This window comes from Myotis lucifugus, unplaced genomic scaffold (assembly GCF_000147115.1).
Source record: "Myotis lucifugus unplaced genomic scaffold, Myoluc2.0 scaffold_263, whole genome shotgun sequence".
NCBI lineage: Eukaryota > Metazoa > Chordata > Mammalia > Chiroptera > Vespertilionidae > Myotis > Myotis lucifugus.
Genome location: NW_005871311.1, coordinates 736429 through 763620, shown reverse-complemented (window position 1 = coordinate 763620; position 27192 = coordinate 736429).

The following is a 27192-nucleotide window of genomic DNA, read 5'->3' as shown; positions in this document are numbered from 1 at the left end:
ATCGAAAACTTAAACTTCTATACTAAAGTCTAAAGGTAAAAATGCTTCGCTGAGAGAAATTTTAAACATTTTAAATAAAATAAGAAATACCCCACATGTAGGCTCATTTGCCCCACATTGATCAATAGATGCAATAAAATCCCTTTGAAATTCCAACAAGCATTTTTGTAGAAATTGACAAATTGATTCTAAACTTTTTATATGCAACATACAAAGGACCCAGACCAGTAAAAAAAATAATAATAATAATTCTTTTCGGGGGGGGGTGCGGGGGTAAAGAACAAGATTGGAAGCTTACATTTCCTAATTTTACTAGTCATTGCAAAACTACAGTAATCAAGACAATGTGGTAGTAGCATAAGGATAGATATACAAATAAATGGATAGAACAGACCCACCTATATACCTAGGAGTGGAATTGCTTTGTCAGATATTAACTCTGTATGTAACTTTTTGAGGAACTTCCCGACTTTTGTCCAAAGTTACTACACCATTTTACATTCCAACCGGCAGTGTACAAATTTTCCAGTTTCTCCACATCCTCACCAAAACTTATCATCTGTTGTTGGTTTTCATATAGCCATCACAGTGGATATGACATGGCATCTCCTTATGGTTCTGATTTGCATTTCCCTTATGTCTAATCAACTGATTTTTAAAATAAGGTTTTTTATTGGTTTTTAGAGAGGGAGAGAAAAACAGAAACATCAATGAGAGAGAAAATCAACATCGATCAGCTGCCTCTTGCAGCTGCCCGACCAGGAATCGAACTGGTGACCTCTTGGTGCATGGGTCAATGTCCAACTACTGAGCAACACCAGCTGGGCATCAATTGATTTTGACAAAGAAAATCAAATGGGTAAAGGGTCAACTTTTCAAAAACTTGTACTGAAATAACTACTTATCCATAAGCACACACAAGGCCCTATGTCACACATATAAAAATTAACTTGAAATAGATCACAGAGCTAGCTGAAGAGTTATAGTTATGTACTAGAATTTTGAAATTACCGCCAAAGTATTTTCTAAACGTTTATGGCAATCTGAACGCACTCCCAAAATAATGTATGATGGTAAGTATCTTGTACTCAGGTGTCTGTGATTTTTATTCCAAACAAATAAATTTATACTTGTCATGCTCTGCCCATCCAAACCCACTGCCTGTCTTCCTTTGCCCTAGACAAGTGTGATCATGTCCTAGCTGCTCGGCAGTAGCCTGTCCCCTGAGGTCCAGGCTCAGAACGGAGTCGCTGTGCCAAAGTCCACGGTGCAGGAACTAAAGGCAGGCTTTGCCTCCACCCTAGCAGCTCGTGTCATCCCTTTCCCACAAGTCTGAGCTAATGACTCTGCCGATGTAGAACAGGGGATTACACTAAGCCACTCTTTGAAACGCTCGCTTGGCTGAGAATGAACTCGGGATGAAATGGTGTCTGTAATGTTCTTTCAGAAACTGCATGCCGTTGAATCCGTTAAATATTTATATTGAACAACTAGCATCTATCAGTCTGTCTCTCTGTCTCTCTTATATCCATATCTATCCGTAAATCCCTGCTCTTTTGTCCCATACTATTTCAAAAGGCTTACAGTTATAACTCATAACCAGGTAGGTTATAATCTCACTTAGAACCATGCAACAAGATTCCATATGAGGGTCCCAGCATTATTTGTTGACTTCACAGGGTTTGCATGCAGTCCATACAGCACCCACCACAGACAAGGTTTAAGGGCACCTGGCTCCTTGTTCCCCATTCAGTGTCTACTCTGCTTCACTCCCTCCAAGACCCTAACACAACTTCGAGGCTATTACTTATTTTTCAGGTTGCTGGAATTTCCCTCCTGGCTTCATTCTAGGATGGCCATAGCTGCTCTTTAGCAAGGAACATCTTCAAACCTCTACCTTGCTAGTAAAAGTCATTCTACATAGAAATCTTACATAGTCACTGTTCTAAAATACCTTCTCCTTTAGGAACAAGAATATGCAGAAACCAAAGTGGGAGGAAACACGGAAAATCACACCTGTCAGCAGGTAGACAAATAAGTCACAGCCCTCCATCTTGAGGAGCTCAACCTCTAGCAAGGTCAGAGGCAGACACAACTAACTTGAATGACACGCGCTAGACTGGGACAAGCTGAAAAAAGGATAAGGAACACATGGTAACATGGTAGCACAGGGAACTGGTTGGCTTGCCTTGATTGGCTGGACTGGAGAAGGCTTCGTTTGGGGGCTGGGTCTTCAAAGATAAGAAAGACACCCAGCCGGCATGGCTCAGCGATTGAGCGTTGACCTATGAACCAGAAGGTCATGGTTCAATTCCCAGTCAGTGCACATACCCAGGTTGCAGCTTGATCCCCAATGTGGGACGTGCAGGAGGCAGCTGATCAATGATTCTCTTTCATCACAATGATTCTCTATCTCTCTCCCTCTGATAATAAAGACAACTAAAGTCCAAGCAAATGGCATCAGTAAAAGCACAGAGGCCATCACAAGTATAGAACTTTGAATCCAGCATCACTTTGTGATCCTAAGCTGTCATAATTAGAGCCAAGTTTGAAACTTAGAATGGAAAGACTAATGTTCAGTCTCCGTGGAAGAAACCAGAGAGTATTTTGTTAAGACAATCAGAGGACATTTTTCAGTGTGTCATTATTCCTCATTTTCTAGCTCAAGCCCCAGTGCACACACTGATTCTCAGTATTTCCAAAGGTCTCTGCACACAAAAGAGAAGGATGAGCAATTTACAGCCAGGAAAATAAGCCACATGGGACCTACCCAGAGAGGGGGAAATTCTGGGCATTGTTAATTCTGACCCTGTGGCCAGAAAGTCTGAGGACACTCGCAAAGGCATAACCATCCCTTCCAGCTCAAAACCTACAGGGGAACAGCTTCTTAATGATCAGGGCCCCTGTGAGCCCTTGATTTCTTGTACACGTGGGAAGGCGCCTGGAGGCCTGGTTGGATAAACTGGCCTCTCTGTGCCCAGCATACAGAACAGGGTTATGACAGGTGACAGGTCCAATTGCTGTTCATGCCAAGAAAAGAACATTCTCCTTACAATTAAAGTGAGTAGCCCAACCCCCCCTTCCCCTTGTTAACAGTGCACTGAGGGAAATGAAAACAATAACAGAAGTAAAGTAAGGAACATACACAAAAGTGGAGAGAACAGTCATCTGCAAAAAGAAGACCTTTGCTCAAATGGCTTTTTTTGACAATCAATGGACAAATCTGCCTGCACAACTCAAGTGTGAACTCAGTCTTCCACCCTGGATAATGAGAAGGACAGGCGACGAGAGCCATTGGTAAACACTGCTTGTCAAATAAGCTCATAGTAATTCTAGCAGGAGAGGGGGAGAATTTTCCAGAAAACAGCATTTGTTTCAGGGTCAAGCTGTAATTGCCAATATATACAGAGAGGATAGGAAACAGTGGGTCTGAAATGCAGAGCAACTGCCTGGGCTGGGAGGGAGCTACTAGCCAAGGAATGTAGGCAAACTCCAGAAGGAGCTGGAAGATAAAGAAAATGATTCTCTCAGAATGTTGCCATACTGACACCTTGAGTTTGGCCCAGAGAGACTGATTTTATGCTGGTAACTTCAAGGATCATAACATAATAAATGTATGCTGTCTTAAGTTGTGGCAGTTTGTTACAATAGCAATAGGAAACTAATACAGTATCCAATGATCTTTATAAGGTTACTAGAGGCCCAGTCGCACGAAAATCGTGCACTCAGTGAGGCGGGGGGTGGGATCCCTTCAGCCCAGCCGGCATCCTCTTGCAGCCCGGAGCCCTCAGGGGATGTCCGACTGACGGCTTAGGCCCGCTCCCCGAGGACATCCTTAGTGCTGCGGTGGAGGCAGGAGAGGCTCCCACCACCGCCGCTGCACTCACCAGCTGTGAGCCCAGCTTCTGGCTGAGCAGTGCTCCTCCTGTGGGAGCGCACTGAATACCAGGGGGCAGCTCTAGCATTGAGCATCCGCCCCCTTTTGGTCAGTGTGCATCACAGCAACCGGTCGTTTCGCCATTTGGTCAATTTGCATATTAGGGTTTTATTATCCTACTAGAGGTCCGGTGCACAAAATTCATGCACGGGGGGGGGGGGGAGGGTCCCCTCAGTCCAGCCTGCACCCTCTCCAATCCAAGCCCGATCCCCGGGCTTAAACCGGCAGTCGGACATCCCTCTCATAATCCTGGACCGCTGGCTCCTAATCGCCTCTGCCTGCTGGCCTGATTGCCCCTCACTAGCCCCCCCGTCAGCCTGGTTGCCCCACACAGCCTGCTGTTCGGTTATTTGGTTTCCCCTCACTAACCCCCCTGCCGGCCGGGTCGCCCCATGCAGCCTGCTGCCCGGTCGTTTGGTCACTCCTCACTAACCCCCCTGCCAGCCAGGTTGCCCCACACAGCCTGTTCGGTCGTCCATTCAGTTGCAATGGTCGCTTAGACTTTCATATAGATAGATAGATAGATATAACAAAAGCCTAATATGCTAAGTGTCCGGTCATCCATTCGGCTGCCCAACCAATCAAAGCTAATGATATGCTAAGGCCGCTCAACTGCTCGCTATGATATGCACTGACCACCAGGGGGCAGATAGTCACCAGTCGACCAGTTACTATGACATTACTGACCACCAGGGGGCAGATGCTCTGACTGGTAGGTTAGCTTGCTGCTGGGGTCCAGCAATCAGGACTGAGTGAGAAGGGCCGGACACGCCCTGGAGCCCTCACATGGTCCTTCCTGGCTGGCCAACATCCCCCTGCCCCTCTCTAGCCCTGATCGTGCACCAGTGGGGTCCCTTGGCCTGGCCTGTGCCCTCTCGCAATCAAGGACCCCTCGGGGGATGTCAGAGAGCCACTTTTGGCCAGATCCCACAGGCCAGGCCAAGGGACCCCACTGGTGCATGAATTCGTGCACCGGGCCTCTAGTATAGGATAATGGCAGGTGCCCAAACATATTCTCATTCCCATCCTCCCTCCCTTTCCTCTTTCCTCCCTCCCTCCCATCCTTCTTTACTCTCTCGCACTCTCTCAGAAATCCCTCTCCATGATACCTTGCTTTGTTTTGGTTGCTTTTTTTCCACCCCTTTTCTCATTGTAGTCCTCCCTTCTTTCTGTTCCACATTAATACTATTTACAGTCCATTATAAATAAATAAAATCTGCCTTGGTTTCTCTCAGTTTTTGCTCTCACCCATTCTCTTACCTAATAAGTGAAAGTCCCACAAAAAGTCAATGATCAAATAGTACTTAGGATGAGGAGGGCAAGAAGTTGTACATTTCATATTTTTTTACTTATATATTTTATTTCCCTTATCACAGTAAGTTTTCTGAAGAACCTCGTTTGAAATATGGAATCATCATGCCTACCTCACCAGGATCATGCAGGTTACAACTACTTTAAAAATCATTCCTAATAATATAGAAAATGTTCAACTATAAAAGCTAAATGACAAAAATTTCAGTTCAGGCACAGTATCTTGAAATCAACCTTTTTAAACCTTACTGAAATTCTTTCTATTCACCACACAAAATGTATATTAAAGAACAAAAAGAAAACAAAAATAAAAGGATTTAGAAAAATCATCCCAGTTTTGTAAATAATGCAGTTTGAATACACTTGAATTAGCTATTCACTTTAGTTTATCAAAATGTAGTTTTCATTTAAGCTCAAAAATAATCTCATTTCAAAGGTGGCTCAATGTGCATTCAAGAAAAGAGAGATGGCTAAGTGAAAGCCCATCTGAATATCCATTCACTGTAAACTAATAGCAGCTGGGAAATAAAGTGCTTTTGATGCAGATGGGCAAGCGTTCTACAGAAAACATTTTCATCCTTTTGTAATAGAAGGGTTTTTCTCACTTTTAATATGGACATAATCATGAAGGAAATTTCAAAAAACTCATTGCAAAGTACATATTCAGAAAAACCCATCAAGTTTTTAAATTCCCTCTCATCATGTGTGTGGGGGGGAAAGGGGGGAAAGGGCATGGGTGTGCTTCTCTATAGAGGATATATATACCCAGTGCCAATAGGATAGGTTGTAAAAGTTTATTCCCTAGCAGTCTTTTGAGACTCAAAATATTGCTCTCCATGATTTGATTTTTCATTTGGCAAGTTAAAAGTATGTTTAACTCATAACGCACTGAATGAGTAAATTTTATCCAAGGGCATAAAAAATGTATTTTTGCAATTCTGGGAACAAATAACAAAAATTAATCAATAACTATTTTTGCCTTCTTATATGTCTATGCCTTTTAAAACATGGGATGTGCTAAATGCCTCATATTTGCAAACACCTGAGTAACATTTATTAGTACTGCATACTTAGAATGTTAGAAATTTGAATGAGGGAAACTTCTTGCATGTTCAGGAATGTATCACTCCAATCCCATAACATTACCTCTTCCCACAATAACCTTTTGTCAGAACAAAGCAAAACAATGTCATGACATTCCACCAGGTCCTCTAAATATACCATTAATTCATTTATGCATGCAATCAAACCTACTGAGTGCCAGCTAAGCATCAGGTATCATGTTGGTTCTTTCCTCAGGATAGCCTTCTAAATAGAATGTTATTATCTGAACAGAATACTATCTCCATTTGGCAGAGGGGGAAACTGAGAGCATTTTAATCACATGGCTTTCTATGCACTCACAATGTGACTCAGTGTATGTCATCTCATTTAACCCTCACAGCAATGGTATGAGGTCAGTCCTTCATTAGCTTACTGTCTTGAGGAGCCAGCTAGGACTGACAGAATTTAAGAAACTGGGCAGAATTTACACGGTATTTTAGTAACATTAGCCAAGAGCTCATCCTGTATTTTGCTTGATGCCACATCCCAAGTTCTTAACCTCTATGTTGATGTGATTGGTCGACAATGAAAAACAACTAAGAAGTTGGGGTTCGCACCCACATTGCTTACTCCAAAGCCTAAATGAACAGTTTAGTGACAAAGGTAAGATATGCAACACAATAATTATGATGCAACATGAAAAGTGCCATAATCAACATGGGCAAGGCAGGCTTTAGAAAACCAGTTTATCAAGCTGATATCTCATGACAAATATAAGTTAACAAGAGACAAGTAAAGAGAATGGCACTTCAGTCTAGGGAAGATGTGTCCTAGCAGCACATGTACATGAAAGTGGTGTATATATTTGAGGAACTACGAGACTGCAATATAATGCAAACATAAAATTTGTGCTTAGAAAGGGAGGGACATTAGACTGGACACGTAAGTGGAGATCAGCTTGTACTCTCCTCTTATGAAGTTGGAGCTATCTTGCTGTGAAAAAAATAACCAGTTTAGCCTGGCCAGTGTGGCTCAGTGGTTGAGCACTGACCCAGGAACCAAGAGGCCACAGGTTCAATTCCCAGTCAGGGCACATGCCTGGGTTGTGGGATTGATACCCAGGTAGGGGGTGTGCAGGAGGGAGTCGATCAATGATGTTTCTCATCGATGTTTCTAGATGTTTCTATCTCTCTATACCTCTCCCTTCCTCTCTAAAAAAATCAATAACAATATTTTTTAAAAGAAAAAAAAAGAATAACCGGTTTATATGGTAAGAGTCAATGGTTTCCCACCTATATTTTGAGGTGCATTTTGACAGACAGAACAAATAACAGCTGTGACGTGGAGCCAGCCCTCGTTTTTTCTCGCTTGCACAGTCACAGGTAAGCACTAGGAGTGAACCTGAACCTTAACTTGCTCAAAAACTTGTTAGAATGTCAGAGAAAGACTTGAAAATTGTCAATTTAGCAGGAATACAATTTAGAGAGGAAAAACCCTAGATCTGCTCACTGACGCATGTGCAAGATGAGATGCTGGCGGTGGAATTGTGTATTTATGATAATTTTGCCATCGCAGGGCAAGGGAGGCCATCTAGCAGGGAATTGCAGTAATTAGATGAGGAAAGTGATTGTTCCATAAAACTCAGCTAAAATGTTACAGTGGAGCAGAGAGACATGAAGAATAGAGAGTATTTCCCAAATCAGAAAAGATTGTTTTATTGTCTATTTTACAAGCATCGTTAGGATGTTAAATTGAAAGCAAATCTAGCTGGAAAGCAGTAACATCCCAGATTTGGCCATCAAATTAATTCTGTTGTAATGAAATGTGAAATTTGACTGAAATGAAAAGGAATTGAATTTAGGCTGCCTATGCTGGTGCCTTTCAATTATAACATAACAAAATCCACATCTTTTGTTAAACATAAAAATAAGTGCTGAGCAAACAGAGGCAACTACTGAACAAGAAACACAAAGAGAGTTGCCAATTGGGAGATTTACGTGGCTTACCTGTGGGTCATCAGAAAAATGAGGGTATCCAAATAGATAATTTTTAATGTCATTCACAGCAGAGAGCCATAAATGATTGGAGCCATAAATTTAGGCTAATGCCTCATGGAATGTACTAAAGTATTAAAGTTGGCCAACACTTTACTTCTTTATAAGTTAAAGAGTTTCAAGATTATTTCTATAATGATGTCATGTTTGCTTTCCTGCTTTCTTAAGATAGAAAAAAAAACTGGTGAAATTATCGCTAACAACCAGGCTAGCTTATGAAATCATGGGTTCTATGCACTCATATCATTAGAACATAGAAGAAGAAACCTATTCATGTTTCTAGATTTTCTCTCCATCCATTTATCAGCCTCTCTCATTGAGAAAGAAGAACCTATACTTCTCTACACAGGAGTAAGTGACAGAGGCAGGCTGTCCAAAGTTCACTTTTCAGATCCAGGGCAAGAAAAAAATAAGCATCTGTTATGCCTTCTGTTATAACTTTTTTATATTACTAGTCTGTTTAAAAGAACATATTTGGGATAGAGTAAATAAAATATATTGCTATAATTAATATTACTCATTTCCTGTTGTATAATATAGTTACTAGACCATTTTAAATTATATATGTGCCTTGGACTGTATTTCTATTGAGCAATGCTGATCTAGACAACCACAGCATGGGACACTGGCCCACTATTTGGTGACATCATGCTTACTGCAACCGAGGAGCAACAGTGGTAAGTATGCTTGGTAAGAGACATGATCTCCAGAAATTGGGAGAAACTACAAAGGTTTAGGAGCCTGATTCATTGGTGAAGTTCTCAGGAATCCAGAGTTCTGGAGCATCCTGAGACATCCCCTACAAAGTAGAGGGTACATTAGTGCACATTGCACCACCCATCACTGAGAAAAGTACAACAATCAATGGGCCTCCTTAGTTTTTAGAGATATTCTGCTCTTGGGAATACTATGCTAATGAGCTTATTGAGTGATACAGAAGAGTGTTAATCTTTAGTTATTCCAAGAACAAGAAAAAGCTCTATATTAGCTCTAGTCTGCAGTCAAGAAGCCCTATGGCTTGGTCCATACAACCTCACAGATACCATGTGGTGGAGTTCATGCTGATTTTCTACATCCTATGGACCTATAGACAGCTCACTAGAGTTCAATAAGAGATGTCCTGTTATAAGCCAGTAGAGTCGTGAAGGATAGTTAGAATGTAGGTAAATGGAAAGATCAGAAAGGCACTCCTGATTGATGGACCAGGAAGAGTAGAGGCAGAAGAAGGAGTATAAAAGGTTTAATTGGAGGAAAATGCTTGTATTGTTGTCCTGGTTTGAGAACATTCATATGAGAAGATGGAGATGAGTAGGCAAGGGTTAGTAATTGGCTCCTGTATCCCAAAGCCCAGTTCTAATTTCTTCAGAGTGAGAAATACCTCAAACAGGACTCATTATACACCCCAAAAAATTACCTTTCTCGGTGTTCTCTATTTTATTGTGTCCCCACCTTTCATCCAGTTGCTCAGGCCAAAAACTAGAAGCTATACTGGACACTTCTTCTTCCTACAACTTTAGCACCCAATCAATTATTAAATCCTGCAGGTTTTATCTCCCAAACTATTTTCAATTCCATTTCCTCATCTCTTTACCTACCACCTACTCTCTCTCCTCCTGGGTTGTGAGACCCTTGATGAAATGGCGTGTTTCCTATCTACCTCCAGCACAGACTTTGCACATAGCAGACAGATGCTCAACCACTTCCAGGCCCTTTCACCAAGGTACAGTCATCAACACATTTTAAAACACATTTTAAAAAATTCTCTCTCCATGCATTGTTTTGATGATATTGTCTCCATTTTGTAGATAAGAAAACAGTTATATAACCTTATACATTTTTAATCGGTCGTTCCAAACCAAAATTACAAAGCTAGAGACAGAAACTAATGTCTCAACTTGCTCTTTCCAGATAATAATCTTCGCTTAACCAATAAAATGGCTTGGGAAAGAAGGGTTTACTTAGACACAATCATGCTGCATAAATCACACTGGGAAATGTAAGGTTCACGGAGCAACCCTTCCATTTCTTGCCCCAAGCCTAATACCAAGTGTCTTCAGTTAGATGCGTTTATTATTAAAGTCTTCTTCTTTTGGAAATTGCAATTCTGAAAGGCTTACAGTACTTTTTTTATGGCCTAGCAGTTCCACTCAATGATATAACATCGTGGCTTAATATTTAGCATAGAATATGGAAAAACACCAGAGGGGATAATTAAGCTCACCAAATGGGACACTGGAATCCTTCATGAGCCAGTGATAAAATGAAGACTATATTATTAAACTTACATAACAGAAGTTCCAGTCTCTAACTCTTAACTACTTGAACATGTTGGCTCCTCCTGGCCACTTCTTATTCTTCAAAAGAAAACAGCCATTAAGTTAGAATAATTTAGAAAAGACATCTTTAAATACTGGGAGTCAAGTAACAGCATTAACTCCTATTTGCATCTTACCTCAATGAATCATGCAGCCTCACTAGCACAATCAATGGGCATTGATATACAATTAATATTCTGAAATCTATCACATCATCATGAATTTTCTTTACTTATCTCAGAATGTAATCTCTGAAGACTTTTATCTCCGTGAAATAATTAATTATTTGAAATACTTTGATCCTCTAAATAAGGCCAACTATTTTTCCCCCATCAGGAAGGCCATCCAAAATTTCATCAGGTGTCATTTCAATTCCTTTCTCAGTCATTTTTCAAATGTCTGTCTCTGGATTTATTTTATAGTAACTTTACAGTGATAGTGTTTGATAAGACATTTTTACCTTTTCTTATATCCACAATAATATTGCCCACTTTCAATGTGCCAAACCTGAAAGTTGGCATATCACACCTGCCTTTTTATTTTCCCCTTATTTTTAACATTAACTTTCCCTCTTCATTTTCCACTTGCTCCACTGGGATCCCTAACACACAATTTACAGTTGCTGTAAACCCATAGCATTGCCTTCAATTACTTTATGTTGCTGCTTTGGGATTCACAACTTATACCTCTTCCTTAAATTTTTAAAAAATATCTTATGAGACATGATGTGTTTCCACAGAGACTCAGTGGGATAAATCATTTTGTATATATCTCAGGTCATTGTGGAACTCTTTGGAAAGAGTCTGTAATTTTACTAGACTCTAGTGTTTTTGTATGTACAGTTTATGAGACGGTAGAAATTGACAGTAATAATAAAGGCTTCCAGAGTCATCTAGAGATTCTATAGAGGAGGTTGACAAGAACTTTGAGGGCCTAGAATCTTTATCATATGAGAAAACTATTTATGTATAACACCGAGGTTAAGGATAGTCTCATACATGTAAAAAGATTTTTCCCTTAAAAGATACAGGCTGGATAATAAAGCCATGAGTGTGAAGAGTTATAAAGCATCACATGAACTTTTTTCCCTTTCGTTCTTACATTATTAGCTGGAAACCCCTTCACAGACCACACATTCAACAGCTGTGCAAACAAAGTCAAAGCAATGTGTCTAATTGAATCTTCAAGATTCAAGTCAATTTGTGAAATCTCTTACAACTGCCTTCGAATTTGTACCCCAAGTGTCATCTGAAGGTGATAATGGTGAGGATGGGTGACTGCAGAAGGCAGGCGGGCAGTTGTCACCATTTAAATGCCCTTCATTCCTGACATAGTGTAGCTGGCCCTTGAAAGACTGTGACCATTTTCCTCTCAAGTTGCTCTTTTAATATACAAATGAATCCCTCTCCAGTGACTGTGCTAAAAAGAGCAAAGCAAAAAATTCTCCAGCTCCCAATTTCTACAGAGATCTGAACTCTTCCTAGAGACCGCTAACTTGCTGCCTTGGGGAGAAATGAGAATTTCTGAATATTAGTACTAAGAGAATTGTTTGGCAACTAAATTTAAGAACAGGAAAGGCTTCCAAAGTCTCAGGGGACTTTTGGGAATACTCCACAATTGGGAATTTTACATAATCAATCACAATGGTCCAGAGCCTTCCCCAGACATCTTCATCCTATACCAGCCTGTGAAAGAGAGTCGTTTAGCTTAATAATATCATGATGGCTTGTATTTGTTTACTCAGCGACTCTGAACAAGGTTAGGTTTTATCCCAGGTATGAACTTGTTCTGTATTCAATTAGCAATGCCTTTCTTGGAACTGAAATAGACAGTAATGTATATGACAAGAGGAAAATTGTGAGATGTCTTAAATGAAATTACAGCAGTCCGGAGAGTGGGAGGAAGTAGTAAAAAGTTAATCAGTGAGCAGAGCCATGGGTCAAAACCAGCAAAAGCCTGCTCACATTTCTGAAAGCATGTTAAACTGAATCGACTTCCCGGTGGCTATCTAGAAAGAACAGCTGTGCACCAGAAGTCACAACATCCTGCTTACACGTGAACAGTCTGGTCTATCGCCCACAACCAATCCAAAGCAGCAAACAGGTCTTCTTTACAGACCATGAGCCTATCCCAGAACTGCCCTTCTCCCACCCCCTTTATCTACAGCCAATGTAAATTCTTTCAAAACAAGGTACATCTTTCTTCCCCAAGCTCATACATAAAAGAGCCCCGTCAGCCCCAGAACAATAGATGTGTTTGTCTTCTTCATCTATCACTGGTGGTTTAGACTGTATGTCCCAGGATCTGGTCCTTTTTCTGGTTAGCATATGGCTCAATAAATCCTGCCTTTTAGGAGAGCTTTCAACCTCAAAGGTATTTTGTTGTTTAAGAGGCAACATACTCTGGTTGTCCAATATGATTCAATCTGGTGACTCAACCTGCCCAATATAAAGGCAATATAGTATATGGGATAGGAATTTAGGTTCTGGAACCAAAATGCCTAGGTTCTTACTACTTCCTATATTTCTCTAAGCCTCTTTCCTCATTTATCAATGAGGCCCCTCACACAACCAGGGTTGTTCATAAATACATTACATTAGAAGAGGTAAAATAAAGAACTTAGCATGACACCTTGATGCATTACAGGTGCTAACAATGTAATTATAATTGTCCCCTTTCTTCACTATTAACATCTTTAAAATTTTACAGTTCCGTTTTACAATGCAGATAAACTACCGTGGCTATCCTCCTCATCATTGTTGCCATCATTATCATCAACTAAATTTACATTTCCAAAGCATTTTACATTTATTATCTCATCAAATATTTACTGATTGAACCTCCAATAACAAGACATTCAAGGCAATCTCATTCAGAGATCAACAGTTTAGGTTACAAGGCTGTTCTTCCTTGTACTGAACAGACTCTGCCATTAGTTTCACCCATTAGTCCTTAGTCTCTCTTACTAAAGCATTAGAATCTGACTGTTATGCATTGTCCCTTAGAGTTGGCAATCGGAATTATCTGCAGACACTCCCAGACTCCTGACACAGGTGATGCAAAGATCCCACCACGGAAGAATTAGCTTGTTGAATATCTACAATTTACTTCGGTAGGTTTACTCCCCCTACCTTCTCCACCCTGCTCTGTGTTCCTGGAGGCTGAATACGAACTATGTCAATGACTCTTTAGTTTTCTTTTGCGTTCCTGTAACTGGGTACATAGGCAGGAGATCATGGACTCCCTTCCATGGGGTGACTCAAGGCTGGATCAAAGAACTGCTCTTGACAGGGGCCCCAGCTTGCTCTCTGAGATTTATAGTAATCACTTCTTCCTGGTGTACCTTCAGATGTCAAGAGGAAACAACTCCTTGTCCATACTATTCTGGATCTTCACTATGCCTAGTGATTTCCCTACATCCTGCCCCTTCTCTGTAAATGTTAAGTTTATTAAATGCTCCTCAAAAGCATCCAGTTAGATTGTGCTATTCATTCCCTGCAAGTTTTCTGGCTGGAACACTTGTTTAGACAAAGTGGGTTCAAATCCCCAATCCTCCACTTGTTTAACAGTGTACCCTTGAGGAACTTGAGATCCAAAAGGCTCAGTATTCCCACTCTGAAATGGAATAATAAGAATACCTACCTCCTTGGAGGAGTTATAAAAGCTGAGTACATAGGGATGTGAATGCTTAACTAAGAGCCAGGCACACAGTAAGCATTTGATGAAACTTAGCTATAACGGTTGTCATTCTTTTCCAGTCTAAATTAAAAAAAAAATACTCAGACTTTAAACCCAGGGAGGCAAAAGGAGAATTTATTTACAACATGCCAAAAAATAATTCTATCAAGGAAGGATAAAAATATACTTATAAGGAAAATAAATTATTAAGGAGAATTCAATCATAGAAATTAGACAAACCTATTTCTCATTTTTAGCTCACGAAATTTCTGAAGCTACACAAATCCTTGCAAAGCAAATATCTGATGAGAATTTAGGAACACATTTCATTAAGGGGAGTTAGGATTCTAAATTAGAAATATAACAAGCTTTAGCTGATGTTTTTAAAAGTCCATTAAGATAAGAAGATCCCCAATACTAGTCATATTCATTGATTTAGTTTGATGAAAGTCAGAGATAAAAATGTGGAAAAAAAATAAGGATTAGACCAAATCCCATATAATCTTTCCAGTAGGATTACTTATGTCTGAGGGTTTTTTCTCATCTTAAGAGAGCACCTTGAAAACTCTGGTCTTACTGGGAACAAGAAGATAACATGAATCCTTTCAAATTTATTTAAGTTTTTAAAAATAACCCACAATGGCTACATGGGAAAAAGGTTTAGTCTGAAAATAAACCCTGGGGCAACATGAGGATCCACATTTGTTACAGTCTCTGCCAACACCATATTATCACTGCAGGTTCAAAGCAAAATCAATAGCAAATCATTTGACTTTGTAATAGCAGAAATGCAAGATGCCACCAACCTAAAGAAAGCTATCTGGAAAGAGGTAGCTACAAGCACCCTGTGAAAATATTGTGAATGATTTCAGCATCATATGCAGTAATTGTCTAAACTCGAGCTCTTATATGTGTATATTATTAGGCAGCTAAATGCCTTGATATAAACCTTAATATTTGACTATCTCTCCTGAAGGCCATGTGTGTTAGTTTTTGCTTTTACAACTTTGCCAAAAGCCAAAAGAACAATAACCACCACCCATCCAACAAAAGGATATGTATTTCTTACAACTAAAAATGTGCAGAAGACCCCAGCTGGTTTGGCTCAGTGGATAGAGTGTTGGTCTGAGGACTGAAGGGTCCGGGTTTGATTCTGGTCAAGGGCATGTACCTCAGTTGCAGGCTCAATCCCTGGCCCTGGTCGGGCACATGTGGGAGGCAACCAATGGATGTGTCTCTCTCACATCAATGCTTCTCTCTGTGTCTCTCCCTTGCCCTTCCACTCTCTCTCTCTCAAAAAAAAAAAATCAATAGAAAAATACCCTCTGGTGAGGATTAACAAGAAAAAAGTGCAGAAATTTCATGTGCAGGAATATCATACATGTGAGCAGAGACGAGCCCCAACTTCTGGTGGCTTTAGTAAGTTATTAGCAAAATGCTATATGCCTCCTATTTTGCTATGTAGTTCGAATTATTGTTTATTTAGTTCACTCCTCTGATTCAATTCTATTTCTATTGATAGTTGGAAAGTATCCATAGGAAACAGCCTCAGTGGATGTCTGCCAGCAAGCCTTTGCTGGTAAGATCTTAGTCAGTCGCTTCAGACTCAGCCAGGAATGTGGCCTTGGAGTCCAGAGCATCAGGACTTTAGGGTCATCTTGGTACAGAGAAGGTAAATCAGTTGTGCAAAATCACACAAACATCAATTGGAGAAACTGAGCTGTGCTAGTTCTGCTTTGAATGATTTTTTCCCCATGATGCCAATGTGCTTTGGGGACTAAACCCTTCTGGCCTTTATTTTCATCATTCATAAAAATATTCTTATGATCATTTATATGACCATATCTGTTTGATCAGTTAAATAGACTCAGTGAAAACATTTATGAAAGTGAGAAATGCAGACTTGGCTGTCTTTCCATTCTGTCAGCCTTGTTCCCCAGAAAGGGACACAAGTGATAAATGTGGGCAAATTATATGACATTTTCTTCCTGACAAAGTTATTTACCTGGATGCTCTGAATTCTTAACTAATACAAAAGGAATCAAAATACTATTTTTTGGCAGTTGGATTAAGAGACAGATTCTTAGATTTAAGATCTAAAGATTAAACCTTAACAGGATTAACAGTAGCTTTACCCAAATAGTACTCTAGGCTTCTGAGATGAAGATAAAGATAAAATCTAAAATTTCTACAAAAGTAAATAGACTTTTTTTCCCAGAAAAAAAAGTGTCAAATACCTTGAAAATGTCAAGAAAGATTACTGGGTATCCTTTCACAGGAGTGAGACCCTCTGGGGATTATTTCATTCTACAGGTAAGCACCTTTAATTGCCTTCCAACCAATCTATAATAATAAAAGCATAATATGCTAATTAGACCAGATGACCTTCCAGAAGCCAGGGCTGTGAGGGAAGCCCTGGTCCTGGGTGCCAGTGGCCAGAGGGAAGCTGGTGCTGGCAGCTGGGGGAAGGAAGGCCTACTCTTGCACGAATTTCATGCATCGGGCCTCTAGTTTCTCTATATTCCTCTATAAGAGTAGGAGTTAAGTTGTAGAAAACTGAGTATCATGCAAATGATCATTGTCCATAGCAATAAAAATAAATGCTGTCTAGTAAAGATAAAATTCATTTCCCAATCTTTAGAAAAGATGACTCCAAACATCATATTTTATTGCCCAAGAGGATTTTAGCTAGTTTTGCATCTATTATTACATTCATTTCAGTATGCCTGATTGCCTGATTATATCTCTTTCAAAATTCACCTCTGAACCGAGTTTTAGCACCTTCCTCATAAAACTGTTTAAAATTTTAAAAAAAATTTTTTTCCCTTGACAAAGCATGGGGCAAGTGGCTCTGCCCATATAGGACTGCACTGGCCCACCTGCCACAACCCACCACCACCCCAACTGCTCAAGTGACTAAACAGAGCCCACTGGTCAGTGCTCCCAGTGCAAAACTAATATATATCTGGACATAGGTAAAGACAGATTCTATTCAAGAAGATCACTGCAGTAAGAGAAAGGGGACTATAGCAATAAGGAGAATGCTCTGACCATGACATCTGCCAGGATCTCAAAGGTCAGGCAGAAAATGATGTTTCTTTTATAGGGAGGAGTTAACAATAATAGTAACCATATCTTTTTATTCTGTATTTTTGATACTTTGGGGGACTTGCTGATCTTGGAGGGACTGGCCCTGATAGAACTAGCCAAGTCCTAGACATAATAAAGGACTTGCCTGCTAGAGAGAGACTTCCTTTCATATGCAAGCAATCTAGAGCCCATGTCCCAACCACAGTCTTTCCTGGGCTCTTACACTCTGGGCCACTATTCCCTTACTTTAACCACCCCAGGGCCAGGGGCCAGACAATATGGAACAGCCTCTATGTCCAAAGCCTACTGAAATAATTCAAACTAGGCAACCCTAAGCTCACTTACCTGCCTCATCCACTCCTTCCTGCAGAGACCACAATAAAGGCTCTTATCCACGTGCTCCCCTCACTCTGCCTCCTGAATGACTCTGATGCTTCCCATGATGGCCCTGCATGGCATGGACTGCTTCCTGTTTCTAAAACCTTCTTTCAATGACAATAATTCCCACAGCTACCTGTTTTACCATACTTGATTAAAACAAATCTGGGTGCTCTTTTAAGACAACAAGGCTACAAGGAATTGGATATAGGAAGTAGTATGAGTTGGTGGAATGACTGGACAATTGACCAGGCAACATTTTAAGTGGGGACAAACAGTTCAGTTCATCATTTTAGGAGACAAAGAGAGGAATCTGAAAGGCCTGCATCTGGCCTTGGCATAAGTAAGCAAGAAGTCATCTTTGAATTCTATGTAAGTACTATGGGGAAGGGTAGTTCTTGGCAGTAAGTAATTCTCAGGAACACAAAAGGGATGGGGGACATTTCTTTACTGTTGTTCTGTCTTCCAGGAGAATAGACCTCAGGTAAAGTTCCACATTGTCACTAGACATTTTGGAATAGAATTCTTATCATGACAAATCATAGGATTTAACTCTGCCTTTTCACTTTTTTCTCTCCCCTTGGGAGCTTTAGTAAAGTAAATTGTAAATTTTGTTTGTGAGATTCCAGCTGACTCTAAACCAGTTTTGCTGAAACAAACAATTTAGTATTAAAATAAGACAAAATTAAAATTCCTTTCTATAAGAATTATTGTACTCTGTCTCAAAACACCTGTGGAATAGTAGCTCACTTTATATACTATCAGACTGGACTTCAAAAGTTAGAGCAACCTAGGTCACTTCTGAGATTTTTGCAGGGTCTAATGCAGTTAATTCTTCTAAGATAAAGATGCCTTTGTGTTTCAAAGTCCCCAACCCATTAAATTCCACCATGTTCTGCCTCACTTTCATAGAACACTATGTCTCTCACTCAACCCCTACCCCACTGTTGGTAAGGGGGAGGAGGACGAGGAAAGAGGATGTACAAAGAATTAACTTTGATGTATGAATTTGCCTCCCACAGGGTCTCAATCACAGAATAGAGAGGAAATCATAACAGAATGAAATTGCATTCATGCATATTCACTTAGGATATTGTTAATATTAAATGAAATCCCTCCTAAGTCATCATTATTTAGCTAAGAAACCAGCAAACAGCAATTCATATTGGGATTGTTTGAGCTCCTGTCAAATAGCTGCCTTCTTGTACATGCAGAAAGAATGGGATAAACAACTTAACTGAGAATTAATGAATTGAGAAATACCTGAAAAGCTTTGTCTATGATCTGGGTTCTTGGAAGAACTCCAAGCAGTAATCTTGATTTTGATTAATATTGTAATTTATCCAGTTAAAGAAGTACCTCATAAATACTCATGAAGCATTTTATTAGATGATTACAAATACTTAAAAATCTTATTTTGCAGTCCTTTTCATCACAAAGAGAAAGAGGAGCAGAATGTGAGCTGTGTGTCATTCGGCTTTGTTCACTGCCCGCAAAAGTCACATCGTGTGTTTTAAAAACAAAATGTTTCAATGCCCGCGCTGCTATTGCACAAACCTGGTGTTCTGGTAGACCTGCCCTTGTACCAATGTGGTAGATAGAACCGGTGCTGGGACTGCTCCCCTATATTCTTTGGCACATCTTCCCTGGGGCCATCACAGTAATGTGATGCTAAAGACACACAGTAATGCTAAAGACAGACAATGTCTACTCGCAACAACAGAGGCGACATTGGGCAGCATGATACGTGCCAGAAGCTTAGAGGGAGAAGGGCTAAAAGCAATACCACAAAACCATCTCACGGGACTAAGGTTTTGCAGAACTTTTAAAACGTTAACCCATCCTGCCCTTCTCCACACTGAAATAACCATCCTCTCTTCCATCCCCCTCATCACCCCCGTGGCTGCTACGGGGTTTCTCCTCTCCACAGCCACACCTTCATTATCATGGCACTGCACGTCACAAAATGAAAAAGCAAACAAATAACACTTTCATTGGCTCTACAAGGGGAAAGGAGTAGTGACGTCTGGTGATTCTGCCCACCTAGAGGACAGAATATACTAGAATTTGAGTTCTTCCCAACCACCATTTACAATCCCCATTCAGTTCAGTTCATGGACATTTTTGAGCCAGTAATACATTTGTCTCCAACTTCCATTTATAAACCAGCATAAATCAGTTGAAATCCCACAGAGCCACCTTCTTCCCTTACGCAAGCTCCTTTGGGCCCTTCTTCCTTCCTTTTTCCACCATTTCCAAACAAGTACCTATAAAGCCTCTAGTTTCTCAACTGAGTCTGATCTACTCGTCCTATTATAAACCTGACCCTTCCATTCAAGGCCATTTGTTTTCTGTATGAAAAATCTCTGTGGGTGCTAGGACTCTGATTCGAGAGATTTTCCAGGACATTCTCTCTAGGTACAAGTTTCCCAAATGTGCTTTATCCTACTCATCACTTGAGAGTGTTTATTCAAAAAATATATTCCAGGGAGTGTCAACAGCAAGATAATAGGAGTTTTCTACCATCATCACCTCCCAGAACATTGATTTCAATAACCACCCATAGGTGTGACAGTACCTTTGTAGGAGTCTGACGGTCGGTCCTGCACAGACATTCCAGCATGCCATTGCAGCAAAACAATCTGAGAATAAATGCAGTGAAGAGGGTAAGAAGAGTTTTCATTTAGCTGCAACACCTCTCCCACAAGGTGGCACAGCTCAATGCCAAGACAAGCCCCCTGGCATTGTCCTACCTGGGAAAATGAGTGTAGTGAGTGCCTGGCTTCCCTACCCATGTGGGACACTGCCCAAGAGACCCTCTTCTTTCTCACCCAAACTGGAATATTGAGGTGACCACACAGTTGATGGATTGAGAGAAGCCAGGAGCACAGTAATCAAGGCTCACAACTTTCAAATGGCTGTAGATCCTACTGTTTCACAAACTCCATCAGAAAGACACCCATAAGCTACATCACGCCCAAGAGGGAACGAGGCCCTGAGAGAGCCTCAGAATCCTTAGCCAGACTACCTGGTGAAACTACTTTTCTCCCAAGCCAGTCTGCAAAGACTGGAGGGTGTGACTGCTTCTTCAATAGAAATAGAGAGAGAGGGGGGTGGGGTGGGGGGGAGACAGACAAATTCTGGAGTTGAAGAATACCTGAACACTCTTTTTACAACATATCTGATCTAGAAGTAGTCAGTAGAAATATAGCAGCTTAACAAAAAAACTGCATGTCTAATGAGTTACATATAATTACCCAAACCATTATCTGCCACATCTACCATTTAAAACACAGTTTGAAAAACTTATTCTAGACTATACCTACTAGAACCTCTTAGATAGAGTGCTGGAAATCTTAGGTAGGTCACTAAATGCTCCTGAAGTCCTGACATTAGTAAGACCTAAACTATTCCTCCGGATTCCACATTTCTACTTTTAAAAGATGTATCAATCCATTTTATAGATAGATACACTGGGTAAAAATTATAATAATATAGAGAAGCATGCAGAACACAGAACAGAAGGTCTCTTTGACAAACTACTAAATTAAATCAACCAGTTTTGTAATTCTTTCCAAAATGATTGGTTAATCTTGTTCAGTTTCTGATAATGTGCTTAAAAAATAAGCATACAAAAAATTAACAATATTAGAAAAGGAGTTGGATTTTCAGAATAAGTATACTGGCTTTCTCCCCCCCCCCCGCCCCCCGCCAAAAAAAAAAATTGTTTCTCCTACTAAGAATACGTTTCTTAGGTATCTATATATGAATGACATGTCATAGAGAAACTATGAAAGACAGGAGAGGAAACTGGGATTAGTTCAGCTAGTACTAGTATAGTAATTATCTATTTCATGCAGGGAACTAGTACAGGCACGTTGGGGATTTAAGAGCAGAAGAAGCTAGGGTCATAAGGGCCACTTGAGTTTACGATCGAGTGGGTAATACATTGACTATTAAACAAGTATAACTGGCAAATCAGATTACTATTATGGCAAATATTAAAGCACACTGAGTGAATAAAGAGGACATAAGTCACTCCAATGAGCTCTAGGGTAGACTGTATGAAGTGACATTTGATCGAGTTTTTATAGAACAGTGTGAAGTTTGACCAGTGAAGTTTCTAAGTTGAAAAAAAAATAATGGAATCAAAGGTATAAATATAAGAAAGTGCAGAGTACGTTTAGGTATGATTTGGGGAAATTTCAGCTTCAAAAATGTGTTGATTATAGTCAATGTACTATAAGGAATGTTTCCCATTATGTACTGTATTCACTCAGAATTAGATTAAGGACTTTAGAGGCCAGAAGTCATTGGAACTCAGTACGGATGAGCAGTTGTCAAAAGTTAATAACTTGCACTGATTATTTATGATCCCATAGAAGTTTCTTTAATTAAGCTGGCTTTCATAATCCCTTTCTAATGCCTTATCAACTTGATTCTTATCTGGGTAAGCCCTGGCTGCTGCAGACCAGGGAATCTGTTATGAGACTCAAGGTGATATGAAAAGAATTTCAGACTTAAATGAACAACTGCATGCTCGCTATCCACTCAGCAGGGTTTAGGGTAAGAACTGGTCTGATGAAAAGTCTTCTCTCCTCAAAATCTGGTGTATAACACTCTGCTCCCGAGACTGGAGTTGCCTTACACCTCATCTAATACATGGACTTAGAAGAAACCACCTGAGTCTCTTGACTGCTATCAAGCTTTCATCTTTAGATCCCTTTTCAAACTTGTTAGAATATTCTAGGTAGGCCCAGGGATGCCCTTTGTCATGAAGGTATCAGGGTTGAACAAACTTTCCCTGTAAAGAGCCAGATAATAAATATTTTTAAATATTTAAAAATATTAAAGCTTCAAACATAATAAACAATTATGTTTTAAATTCATAATCGGTCGCTTTTGCAACTCTTCAGCCACCCCATTGTGAGCAGCCACAGACGCTGTATAAACAATGGGTGTGGCCAGATCTGACCCAGGAAATATACAGTAGTTGCTGATTCCTGTATAAAGCTATCAGATTTATGGACTGAAAACCTTCACTGCTAAGATCTCGGGAAAGACAAATGAAGAGGAAAAGGAAAAGAACACTGCAGATACAAAGAGAAGCACAACAAAGAATTTACCATTTCAAAGTTTGATACCTCAACGAAAAAATAAAAGTAACAAAAACAAGAGAGAAAAAGTCATTGTGCCTCATCAGCTCCATTACACCCCTCGGAACAAAGTGGCCCAAACCTCATCATTAGGTTCACCTGGAGCCTCCTCCGTGGCCACGCAGACTCTAATCCGGGCCTTTTGAATGATGGTGGAAACCTGGGATTATCGTGTCACAAGATTCCCAGGTGATTTTCACAGCCGCCACTCAAGCTAAGAGGAACTCTGTGGCCTCAAGAACTTCCTCTGCGTTCTTTCTCCTGAATTGTTAATTCCTCTTTTTATCTTGTGTGGGGTCTCGGCGAAGAGGGAAAGTGCGTCCAGGTCCCTCTGAACTGACCATATGACAGTAGTCCCATAAGATAACTTACTCTCGCCCCCTGGGTAGTGTCCTTCCACTCCACTCACTGTGCAGTCATGTGTCTTTTGGTCAAGGAGGGACCGCATATGACCGTGGTCCCATAAGATGACCATGGGGCCGAACCATTCCTATTGCTTGGCCTCAAGTCACACTGCAAAGCATTAGTTCTGTGCCACCGCAGGCTACCTTTTTTTGTTTGTTTTGTTCATCCTCACCAGAAGACATTTTCCCATTGATTTTTAGAGAGAGTGGAAGAGAGCAGGAAAGACAGAGAAACATCGATGTGAAAGAAACACATCGACTGGTTGCCTCCTGCACAAGCCCTGACCAGGCCCCGGCAGCGGAGAGGCCTGCAACCAAGGTTCGTGCCCTTGAACAGAATGGAACCCGGGACCCTTTGGTCCACAGGCCGACGCAGTATCCACTGACCCAAACCGGCCAGGGCCCATCTTGGTCCATGCATAGCAATGCATGGACTAGACATGCCTGGGAGCAGCCATCTGGGCCCCGGCGAACTCCCCACAGACAGCTCCCTTTCCTAAGCCAGTGTTACAGCTGGACCCCCCTTTGTGCAGCTTATTACGCTTGCAAGACACGCCCTTCAGAGAGAGCCATTAGGAAAGTTTGAAGAAAAGAAGGGTTTCTTACTTACAAGGCACTCCAGCGGGCACCAAGCGAGGTCACCTGCAGAGAGCACCAGAGCTTGACAGCCCGGAGATCGCGAGTGCAGACATCGCGAGAGTCCAGACATCGCGAGAGCGCGGTGAGAGCGCGGAGAACAGGCACAGCGCGGTGTGCACGTGAGCCCGGTGTGTTGCGTTTATTGGATTGAAGGGTGGAGCTTGTTCCAAGGGCTCACTCTTTAATGGTGAATTTAAAACATATGAGTGGGAATTTAAAGCACGGGAAGAGAAGAAAAAAACACAAGTAGTCCAAATGGTCAGTTATTTAAAGCAACTAAGATCTGTCCCATGGCTGGTGGCCATGTGTTCCTTCCAGGCCTTCAGCGAAGTGGACGCCTCTTTGCAGAGCAGGCCTCGCCTGGGCAATCAGAACTGCAGATCGGCACTTGCATCACAAAAGGAAAGGCTTACAGTGGAGAGAGAGACCAGTGAAGGTATAATGCACACAATTAGTCGTCAGCTGGACAACCTGGGTCTGGGTAAGTGCACCGTGAATTCCACACAATGACAAAGCCTCCCAACAATGCGTTTCTCAGAACGATCCCCTTCGTTAAGCGGCTTGTGGCTGTAGTTAGGGACCGTCCCCATCAGCAGAAACAGGGTCCTGGTTTCCAGGCCTGGTCAGAATCAGAACCTCCTGTCCTGTCACTTAATAGCCTTCCTCCTGTGACGGGTGGGAGGAGCATGAAGGAAACAGTTTGAATTGTGGAAAGAGTTTTTAATAACACTGCTTTCCTATGCCTATCTCTTTAAAGTCATAGTTTGGATTCCCGGAAATGTCCCTCTGGCTGGAAAAAAAAAAAAAAGAAAAGAAATAGGAAAAAATAAACATCGAAACAAACATGAATTGTAAAGTACACGAAAATAAAATACTTAGAAGGGAACTCTTGGTTTCTCTGTGCTTGAGGCAAAAACAACTGTGCAAGTAGAGAAACAGGAATGGTCCTATTCTACCGTTAAGTTAGACACTATCTTGCAATTTTGGATGATTTGTGTGTCTTTTTTTAACAAAATAGACTCAATCACCATGTAACTTGATACTGAAATTACCAATTTAGAGATTTAGTAATTTTTAGGAAGGTGAAGTTTTCAAGTGGATGCAATCTTAAAGATTATCCAAAGAACTTTTATGCATGTACGCATACCCCATGGACACAGACAATAGTGATTGAAGGTGAGGGGAGGGGTGGAGATGGGAGATGAAGATGGGGAGGAAATACTTTAACAATAAAGATAATTTTTAAAAATTAAATACTATATTTTTTTAAAGAATTGTTAAAGGACTCATGAAAAATGGTAAATCTCATTTGTGCTCAAATTTAATTTTTCTCCTAGGGATATATTTTAGAAGTGACTTGTCTTCTTTGACTTCAGAATAGCTTTCCTCTTAAGGATACAGAAACGGCTTTGCAGTCTTCTATTGTTTCTTTGTTAATCTTCTAAGACTTCTGAATTCTATGAAGTAATCATAATCTCGCTTGTCTTTTTTCCTTGTCCACTTTTCTCTGTTGGACTTTGAGACTTAGTACATTTCAGCAAAAGAGGACCATCCTGGCCCTGGCCAGGGGGTTCAGTTGGTTGGAGCATTGTCCCATACACCAAAAAAGGTTGCAGGTTCAAAACGTGCTCAGGGCAAAATCCTAGACTGCAAGTTCGATCCCTGGTTGGGACATTCAGGAAAGCAATTGATCCATGCTTTTCTCTCACATTGATGTTTCTTCCTCTCTTTCTCTCTCCCTCTTCCTCTCTCTAAAAATAAATAAAAACTTATCTTTGGGTGAGGATTTTTTTTTACTTAAAAAAAGGACTATTTGGCTTAAGAATGACATTCTTTTCTTTTTCCTACCTCTGCTTCAATCAAAGTTTCTTGGTCAGTTACTTTTGGCCCACAAGCTCAAGTTCATCTAGAAGAAAAGTTATTTATTTCTCAGGGGATATGATTTTTTCTCCCCTCAAGTGACTTGCTGAAATACATTTCTGGGGACTAATTTATATTAATTCCAAAGTATGACTCTGAGGGCATAAGTATTAATTGAAAGACTATTTTTATCACCTTCCGCTCATCTTTAAAAATAAATGACATTTTCCTAGATTCAATTCAAGGTTCACTTTGGACTAGGGAATTAAATATCAGAAATTGTACTTCTATGTGTTCAATAGTCCTCCAACAAATGGAATTAGTCTTAAGAGAATCAGGTTATGATGTGCTGTTTTGAATTCCACAAAATAAGACATCATTTCAGATGAATCAGAAAATCCAAGGAAACACTATATTCTTGAGCAATAAGTAGTTCACACACACATTAAAAAAAGACGTTTTTGAAGCCCATATAGGCAAACGTCCAAAAATTCGGATTTAAGTTTTACAGCACCAACACATCTAAGAACTGTGATTGATAAATAAACCTTTAGCTTCAACAAAAGCAAGTGATAATGACCATTATGCATTTAACATGTGTTGATTGATTATCAAGTGCTAAGCATGGTGCCCATTTTATTTAATGATCCCAACAAACCTATGCAGATATTATTATCCTCCACTTATGTAAACTTACCCAAAGCACACCTTTAAATCAAAAACTTCTTTTTTTAAAAAAATTATTTATTGTTGAAAGTATTACATACGCCCCCTTTTCCCCCCTTTGACCTCTCCCAGCCCGCCCCAGCATCCCAGCCCAAGACTTCACCCCCTATTGTCTGTATTGGTTAGGCCTATATGTATACAAGTTCTTTCTAGATTGCTTTGGGTAGTATGGACATTTTAATGATGTTGCTTCTACCAATCCATGAACACAGTATGTTCTTCCACTTGTTTCTATCTTCCTCTATCTCTTTTTCAACATCCTGTAGGTTTCCAAGTATAGGTCTTTTACCTCCTTAGTTGTTTATTCCTAGGTATCTTAATTTTTTTGTTGCAATGGTAAATGGGATTTTTTTTTTAGTTTCTCTTTCTGTGAGTTCATTATTGGTGTATAAAAAAGCCATAGATCTCTGGATGTTAATTTTGTATCCTGTTATGTTGCCAAATTCATTTATTAAATCTAGTATTTTTATGGAGTGTTTAGGGTTTCCTATACACAGTATCATGTCATCTGCAAATTAATTAAAAAGCTTCTGTGTTTAGTTCCTCATTATACCTGGATATCTAAAAGAAAATTTTTTTAAAAATAGTAAAACATCCCTG